An 8,919-nucleotide genomic window follows, 5' to 3' on the forward strand; every position below is an offset into this window, starting at 1 on the left:
CAATAACTTGCCTTATTTTTATATTTATGCTGTGAAAGAGGGATTTACTGTCCGAAAAGGTTTGGCCAAGGTTTGGATTTACTTTTGAAAATACAGAATCATGTTTTAGAGTAGATTCTGCAAGCAGAATGGTGTTTCTTACTACTGAATCATACCGTCTGCGAGAACTAGAAAGGATTCTTTATATTTGCTGTTTGTGTGTTTTAGGTCTTCTAAATTTTCTTTCTCAAACCAGTGGAAACATACAAATGTTGCATTGTAAATCCACACAATGGTGTGAGCTAACCTGAAATAATATGACTGTTGTTGACTCTAACTTAAAAAAAAAAAAAAAAAATTCCCCCAGCAGCTGCTTCTGACTTCAGTTTTGAAACATTATTTCCATGCACATCCATGAATTATTTAGAACTCCTTAGTTTTTTACTCTCCTCTTCTCTTGCTGGTTGTAAGGCTGATTTTGAACCATTGTCCTGAGAAAGATAAAGCACGTACAAGATTGAATTTCACGTAAGCCTCCTATTTATATAAATAGAATTCTCTATTGCTTTTACTTTTCAGATTGACTTAGTCCTTCAGTAAAGTGAACACATCGTTCATTAGAGAGTTAATATAAACCAATGTGAAATGAGAGTTTAGGTAGGTACAGTATCTAGAAATATAATGGAAAACAGTAAAGAATAATTTTGCATTGTAAGAACTGTATATAGAAGCAAACAGTATTTAACCTCTATCTAATTAAGAATCATCAAGGATGATCCAGCTCTCTAGTAAGTTTTCCTGCTTATATTTTTCAGGTTAATAAAAGTTATACTCCAGTATCTTTTTTAAAATATACAAACACCAAGTTTAGAAAAGCATTCCTTATTGATATGTGACAGTCTTAATTTCTTCAGCAAAGAGAAAGGCATTAAAACATCAAAGAAAAAATGAGAAACTGAATAATTAATCAACTGTCAAATATTTCAAATAAGGGTGATCACAGAGAGTATATATACGCTGTGGACCAGCAATGGCGACAGGAAAGGCAACACTATTTGCGTAGAATGGCCCTAAGAAACATGTCACGGAATCTGTCTTTCCAAATCAAACCTAGCTGTCTTTGCTTTTTCCTTTTACTCTTGCCTTTTCTTATCCTTTCCTCTCTTTTCTTGGCCTTGTTCGTTCCATAAATTTCTTCATGTCTCGTTGAAGTTTGGGTCTTCTCACCGTTCAACTGAAATGGAGCATCGAAGACGAAGCAAGCTTTCCATTTCCATTCAGATGATTTGCATTCTGTAGACACAACACAATTTTTCAAAATAAGATCTGGCAACATTCAACTGTGGGGTTCAACTGCAGATGCCAAAAATGTGAGGTGCTGTGATGGAGTTTTATAGTGTCTAGTGGAAAAACTTGTAAGTGGAATTCTTTCTCCATCAACTTTCTTACATTAAAAGGATCAATTTTTTAAAATAAACTCAGGTTTATGGAAGAATCATCAAACACAAAGGCTTGGTTCCTTAGGGCAAAGCGTCTCAGTTAAGACACATTTTTACAATTTGCTTCTATTCCAAACGTTTGATCATTTTACTATGTTTGAGGGAGTTAAAACTTCTCTTCTGATGCTTCTTGCATTCTCCAATAAATGTTGTTTATAAAAACTGTAAACAAATCTGACTGAATATGTAAAATTACCATCTAGGAATATGGCCTAAAATAATCATTTTCAAAGGTATTTAAATAAAATGTAAGGTGGTAGTATTACAGATTCTTAGTATAAAACAGGTTTTAGAAATCTGTCCTTGTAGTCCAGCTATAAGAAAATATTTCAGATATATTTTAATAATACACCAGATTTCTCAATGACAGAAATTGATAATATGTAATGACCTAAAATATATTAAAACATTATTAAAAATAAAATATGTAGATTTTATTTTAAAATTGTTATTAAATTTTAATTTGCATTAGATGTTTTAAATAAATTTTAAGGAACTCCGTGATACTTTGAAAGTGAGTGTTGATATAAATATGAATTATTTGAAAGGACGTGGACCTCCCCAATGGGTTTAAAAATCATTTTGAGAATGTTCCTAACTTAATAGTTTACTGTTATCGATAGCCTTAAAATAACTTAAATTGAAACTTAAACTAAAAAATTAATTTTATCAGATATTTTAGTGTTAAGTCAAAAATATTAATATGTAAACAAAATTGTTAATTCTCTCCATTACAGAATGAAATAATGTGATATATTTAGGGAAATGATATTAGTGTTTTTCTTAATAACATAGACTGTTATGTACTCTCGCCTCATTTCATGGTGTGAGCACAAACAGGAAGCATAAAATATATTTTCCTAAACCAGTTTGAAATCTTTTTCAAGAGCTGGAGCGTATTTTGCATGTATGGCTCTCAGCTGTTTATTTGTTTTGTTTTTTGTTTCTTGGACAGGATATACTAGTAACTTCCTACAATTTTAACTCACTTGAAAAATATACCTATTCCAAAAGCCTTAAGGGCAAAAGATAAAACCAAGAATTATTGACACATTTAAGCAGGGAATTTGAAAATTATAAATGCTTTCTGCAAGGAAGGTTTGCTTTCTCCCCAAATGCTTTCAGAAATAATGTAGAGCTCATGATAAACAAAATATGTCTCTCCATGTAAGATCACATGTAAATGCGTAGTTAACCCAACATGTAATATTCTCCACCTTTTCTAAATTACTTGGAAATTCTTTCCAATGTCAAGTAATAGCTCATTTATTTATAATTTTATAAGTTAGAAAATGATAATGTAATTTTAGCCAAGAAACTACCTAAAGTAAAATTGTATGACTGTGACTAACACTTGTCCTTTTGTTTTTAAAGGAAAAAAATACAGTTACGTACACTGTTGGGATGTATTTATAGAGCATTTTTATTGTTAAGTTATGCTGTTAGAGCTTTAGGAACATTTGAGAACAATAATCAGTAGTGTGTAATGGTATTGTTAGTGGAGTCCTTTCTATTGAATTTTCAAGATGTTGTAAAATGAGATTATGTGAGTAGCACCTCTGGACACTTTTTCCCATCATTGTGTTGGTATCAATCGCTGACTTCCACCATTTCTCCGGGTATTAAATAGAAGCACTGTTTCCCACTGCCTTGATTGGAGGGTTTATAATACATGACAGAACTGATAACCTTACTGAGATTAAGCCTTGTAACGTTATGAAAGCTGAATGAAACCTGCAGCTCTGGAGAGAGTGTTTCTAAGACAGACCTGAGAAGGTATAATTTCTTATTTTGACAAAGCACTGCTCCCCCGAAGTAAACCTGACCCAGAAAGACAGTGAGAAACCCTGTGTTTCCTTGAGCTTCAGCCACAGTCCAGCAGCCTAGAAGGGACAACCTTTGCCAGATGCCGACGCTAATGCCTCTCTGTAGAAAGCGTGGCACATGATCACTTACTGCATGCAGACAGATTGCCAGCACAGACCGGATCAGTTTGCAATTGGCAGGGCTCAGCATGGCTGGAAATTGAACTATGTATGAAAAAGGGGTGTCTATTTCTGGCTCTGCCCCTGGAGTCATCTATAACTATGGAAAAAAAGCTTCTCACGTTTGCTTCTTAGTTTCCCACACACACAAAAAGAAAATGAAATTTAACAATCAATCAGTGACTCTCTTTTACAAGGAGCTGTGGGGATCAGATATTAAGGTATCCTAATCTGATATACTGAGGGTGGCATATCAGTTTGTTCTACAGAGACCAATAGATCCACATCCAGTCACTGGAATTTTAAAGACTTTCAAAAAATCTTTAATTAACAGCAGCGACTCATGACCAGAAATACAAAAATTGCATTCCCTCTACTCTCCACTCCACTGGACTAATCTTAAGAAGGCAGCTAGCTCTCTCAAAGTAACCCCTGAAAGTTCCTTGTCAGAAGTGAATCGCTAACCTTAACTGAATTGGGTTTATATATATATATCTTTCCATCTCTCCCTTGCTGTCCTTCCTCATATTATCCCTCTTCCAAATTCACCCAGTCCGCCTCGTGTTTGCACTGACTGAGCAGCGTAGTCCCCTCTCCAACTTCCCTGAATGGCTGCATGGATTCTGGCTCAGGAATCCTCTCCTCTCTCACAAAATGTGTAACATTTCATTTTGACAGGGAGGTATCAGCTGACCCACTGGAAAGACAAAAGCTAAGATTTGAGTAGCTGGTGACAGCTAAATGTCATTACCCGCCATCCAACATAAAGGGCACTTGTATTTTACCAACCAGCGATGTTTTAATTCAAAGGAATTATTTTCTCATTGTATTTTTTTTTCTAGAAACTCGTTTTTGCTAAAACAAAACAAAAAAAAACCCCTCAAATCCAGAAATTTTCCAAAAAAAGATTTAGTTAACTGCAAAGTTACAATGGACAGTGATAGCCTTATGTTACTCTGAGCTTGTCAAATCATACATGAAGTGTTTCGTTTAATTCTGGGCCCCTTCTTCTAAAAGGATTGGCAAATCCTAAAGTATCCAGGTGAGTATGACAGAATAGGGGAGAGGTCTGAAAATCAAATCGTGTTAGGAACGATTAGACTTTTTGTGACAAGAACACTTGGAGAGGACGCACCCTCTCTTACATGGACAGTGAAGGAATTAGACTCACTCAGCATGGTTCCCAGGGACCACAGAAGTTGAAGGAAGAAAGATATCGTTCAATGTACAGGGGGAAAAAAAACTATCCGCGGGATTTTGTTTTAATTTTTTTTTCTTTCAACGTTTTTATTTTTGGGACAGAGAGAGACAGAGCATGAACGGGGGAGGGGCAGAGAGAGAGGGAGACACAGAATCAGAAAGAGGCTCCAGGCTCCGAGCCATCAGCCCAGAGCCCGACGCGGGGCTCGAACTCACGGACCGCGAGATCGTGACCTGGCTGAAGTCGGACGCTTAATCGACTGCGCCACCCAGGCGCCCCTGGGATTTTTTTTTTTTTAACATTTATTTATTTTTAAGAGACAGAAAGAGACAGAGCATGAGCAGGCGAGGGGCAGAGAGAGACACACGGAATCCGAAGCAGGCTCCAGTCTCTGAGCTGTCAGCACAGAGCCCGACGCGGGGCTCGAATCGTGAGATCATGACCTGAGCTGAAGTCGGACACTTAAGGGACTGAGTCACCCAGGCACCCCTATCCACAGGATCTATTAAAAATGAGAACATTCTTCTTTAGGAGAGTATCTAAGACAGGCATCAAGTGATGGCAATGAACAAAATCCCACTCCAGCCTATTTGTTGAAAAGTAGATTCTTGAAACGAAAGAGAAGGCAACACTGATAGAAGTCAACTTCAGGCAATGCAATTACTCTTCCTAGAAACCAAAATAGTGTCAGGTATCTCCTCTCTCGGCTTCTGTCTTTCCGGAACCACAGAGTCTCTTCCCTCTCTTTCTCTCTTTAAATTTGCTACACGCTTCTCTCTGCAGAATGGATTGATCCTTGAAATTTCTGGCTTCTGTGACTCCATAATTTCAACTTGCATGCAGTCCTGGCTGGCCACAACAACTCTATGAGCATCTCAACGTTCTCTTAGCATCCCAGGATTCAACAACATCTCTGTCATTTCTGGGTCTTACAGTTCAAATTTTTCCAACAAGATTTTGTTGGAGCCTCTTGAGCCAGATTTTCATACCTAACCCAATTTGTTGTGCTAAGTGGGTTGGTTCTACCAGTTACCAGTATAGTCAAGGCTTTCGGTCAAGTGCTGGGACAGGCAGCAAAATCTTTTAGAAGGGATGAATAATCATCAGTATCTCTAGAGCATGATAGTGAACTCCTTCCTGACAGAAGTGGAACAGAGACTGAATAATCATCCCCCAGCACCTTTGTGGGAATACATACATTGGGAAGATTACCTATAAAATCCTTCCAACTTTTAGGATTTCATCTTATAAATTTCAAATAAGTAGCAGATATTGGGGGAGAGGGATTTTTGTGCATTCTGGGATCACAGGGAGTAGATGACTGACCACACCCCACTGTATCCAGCCTCATGTTCTCATGTTACTATGTATGCCCACCAGTTAGCCATTCAGTCATGCTCGACTACACGCTTCTTTCAACTTCCAAATCTAATCTATCAACAGGTCCTGGCAATTCTATCTCCCAAATAACCCATTGTTCCAGAGACTATTAAGGCCCCCTAGTCCAAGTCACCATTGCTTCTGACCTGAAATATTTCAAATGTCTCCTAAGTTGTCTTCCAAGGTCATTATTAACCCCATTTTCCACACTGCAACTGGAAAATCTTTTCCATCCAATGCTGATCATGTCCTCCCCTATTTAATACAAGACTTTCAGGTTCTAAATTCAAAAGCAAATAGACTTCAAGAATCTACATAGTCTGGGTCTTTTTAACCTCTTTGGCCTCATCATACACTACTTTGCTACTAGCATTCAGTGCTCCAGTCATATAGTTCACTTTTAAAAAATGGAAATATACCAAGTTTTCTATCCCCTCAAGACTTTTGAATTTGCTGCTTCCTATACCAGGAACACTGTCTGCCACCTTAGGCTAGATAACTTCAACTCAGCCTTCACATTTCAAATTAAATGTTATGTCTTCAAAGTGGTCACCCTGAATGTTGAAAGTATGCCCCCATGGCACACAGTTATGGTGCTTCTGCAACATTCAACTCTGTTAAATTCTGTATAAGATCAATGAAGACACCTGCTAATACCTTCAAGACAAGAACAATGCTTGACATTAAATACAACTGAATAAATACTTGTGGAGACATGAATTCATGCTAAGTCTAGACCTTAACACCAGGCATTCTGAAGATATGAAATTTTAATTGTCTTACATTTTCAGAGATGAAAACCTCACACTTCTTAAAATCTGTGACCATGATTAGAGAAAGTAAGACACTTTGTGAAAAGTTCTAAAATCAAGAGCATATTTTTTAAGGTGGTAGATCATTTCTTCACTGAAAAGCAAAGCAATAAAAGTTTTATGTGGGTTATGTTCGTGGAGTTTATATTCCAGTAATACAACGTGGTTAATCACATGCATAAAAATGAAAACACTGAAGTGTTGACCCACACTTGGCCAAATTTTGTAAAATTTTAAAACTTCTGAAGTTGGAGCAGTGTGAAGAAGAGGCGAGAAGGACCCCCTGGACTCACTGAAGCCGGTGCCGCAGCCCTCTACCCCCACCCTGCCACCACCACTGCCACCCTGCCCAAGAGGAAGGCTGAAGGGGATGCAAAGGAGATAAAGCCAAGGTGAAGGACAAGGCACAGAGAAGATCCGCAAGGTTATCTGCTAAACCTGTTCCCCCCAAGCCAGAGCCCAAACCTAAAAAGGCCTCTGCAAAGAAGGAAGAGAAGATGCCTAAAGGGAAAAGGGAAAGTGGACCCTGGCAAGGATGGGAATGGCCCTGCTGAAAACAGCGATGCCAAAAGAGACCAGGCACAGAAAGCTGGGGGTGTTGGAGATGCCATGTGAAGTGTGTGCATTTTTTGATAACTGTACTTCTGGTGACTACACAGTTTGAAATACCATTTTTTATCAAGTTTTATACAAATGCAGAATTGTGTTTTACTTTTTTTTTAAGCTATGTTGTTAGCACACAGAACACTTTGTTGTTTTGGGGGAAGGGCATATGTCGCTAATAGAATATCCCCAAAACTAGATTGATGCAGGCGGGGGGACACCTTTCCCTTCTAGTTTTCAGAAACTGCCTCCTGGTTCTCAGGAGGGATTTGTTGATGTTGGCACACATTAACCACGTTGACACAAATGCCCTGTGGTGTGGACAAACTAAAATTCATCTCTTATGTTCTCTTCTCCCTCTCTGCCTTCAGCATAGACTAGACTCCCTTAAGCCCAGAGAGCTGTTGGGACCTGACCCCCCAACATGGCTTCCAGTATGTCAAGCAATTTGGACTTTACAGTGTCACCATGGAGATGGCATCCCTCAAAAGAGTTTCGTTTTTTAGCTTGTGGATCTTCAGATTGATAATTCTGCCATTTTCATTTCATTTCCTGAAAGTCAAGGTGGACTTGTGAAAAGTTGTTAAACAACACGCTAAATGCAAAATGCTAACCCTCACTCTAAACTTTCCCTTTTCAGAGCATCAAATGAAGACTTCATTGGGTTTTATAGTGGCTTTCTGATTATGGCAGTCCATTGAAGAAGGAGCTTGAAAGTTGCTGTATACTGTTAATGATTATCTGCCTGTGTCCTGCCTGAAATACCATGATTACTTATGAAAAGTATCTTTAATAAAGCTGGATAGAGTTTGGCTAGGAAAAAACAAAAGAAGTTTCTGAAGTTGGCCACTAATCTCCTACAGAAAATCCTAGATGTTGCATGAAACACAAAAATAAGACTTTGGGTAAATGCTGAAGCACAGGTTGATATAACTTCTTTGTAGATTCGCTGTTACAGAGACTTATGCCTAAATACTTAAATATTATTTGAACATGGATGACTTAAACATTTCAAAGCAACAGAAAGTCTAAGATTCTCATGTATCACTCACTGAATAGTTCTACCAAAGAAGTTTACAAGGAATAAGTTAATTTTGGTGACCTTGCTCCTCTTCATTTCCTCTAACAACCAGGGTTTAAACCAAGGAACAACAACAAGGCTGGGAGGCAGAGAGATCACGGAGAGAACAAGGTGCCTGAAAGTCCCCACATCAGATTTGGTCAGGGGAATACGTGAGAATCTAGATGCCAAGAGTTGAAAAGAAACCATGGAAAATGGGGTGATATGATATCCCTTTTAATCCCTTTTGTTTTTATTCCAAGGGATTCTATGTTGGTTCAAGCCAAACAATAGACTCTGCAAGAGCAAAGTTCACAGCACAATAAGTGCTCCAAAATGGATGTTAGTGCGAAAGGAAATCAGGCCACTTACAAAACAGAATGTTGCCTTTTGTCTTAAA

The 8,919-nt window shown here is 38.1% G+C and overlaps 1 pseudogene; it reads left to right on the forward strand.

Moving 5' to 3' along the window:
* Positions 1–4,608: 4,608 nt before the first annotated feature.
* On the forward strand, positions 4,609–7,471 carry LOC121034217 (non-histone chromosomal protein HMG-17-like; annotated as a pseudogene).
* The last annotated feature ends 1,448 nt before the right edge of the window (positions 7,472–8,919 follow it).

Source organism: Herpailurus yagouaroundi, unplaced genomic scaffold (genome assembly GCF_014898765.1).
Source record: "Herpailurus yagouaroundi ecotype Mexico unplaced genomic scaffold, PumYag 159, whole genome shotgun sequence".
Lineage (NCBI taxonomy): Eukaryota > Metazoa > Chordata > Mammalia > Carnivora > Felidae > Herpailurus > Herpailurus yagouaroundi.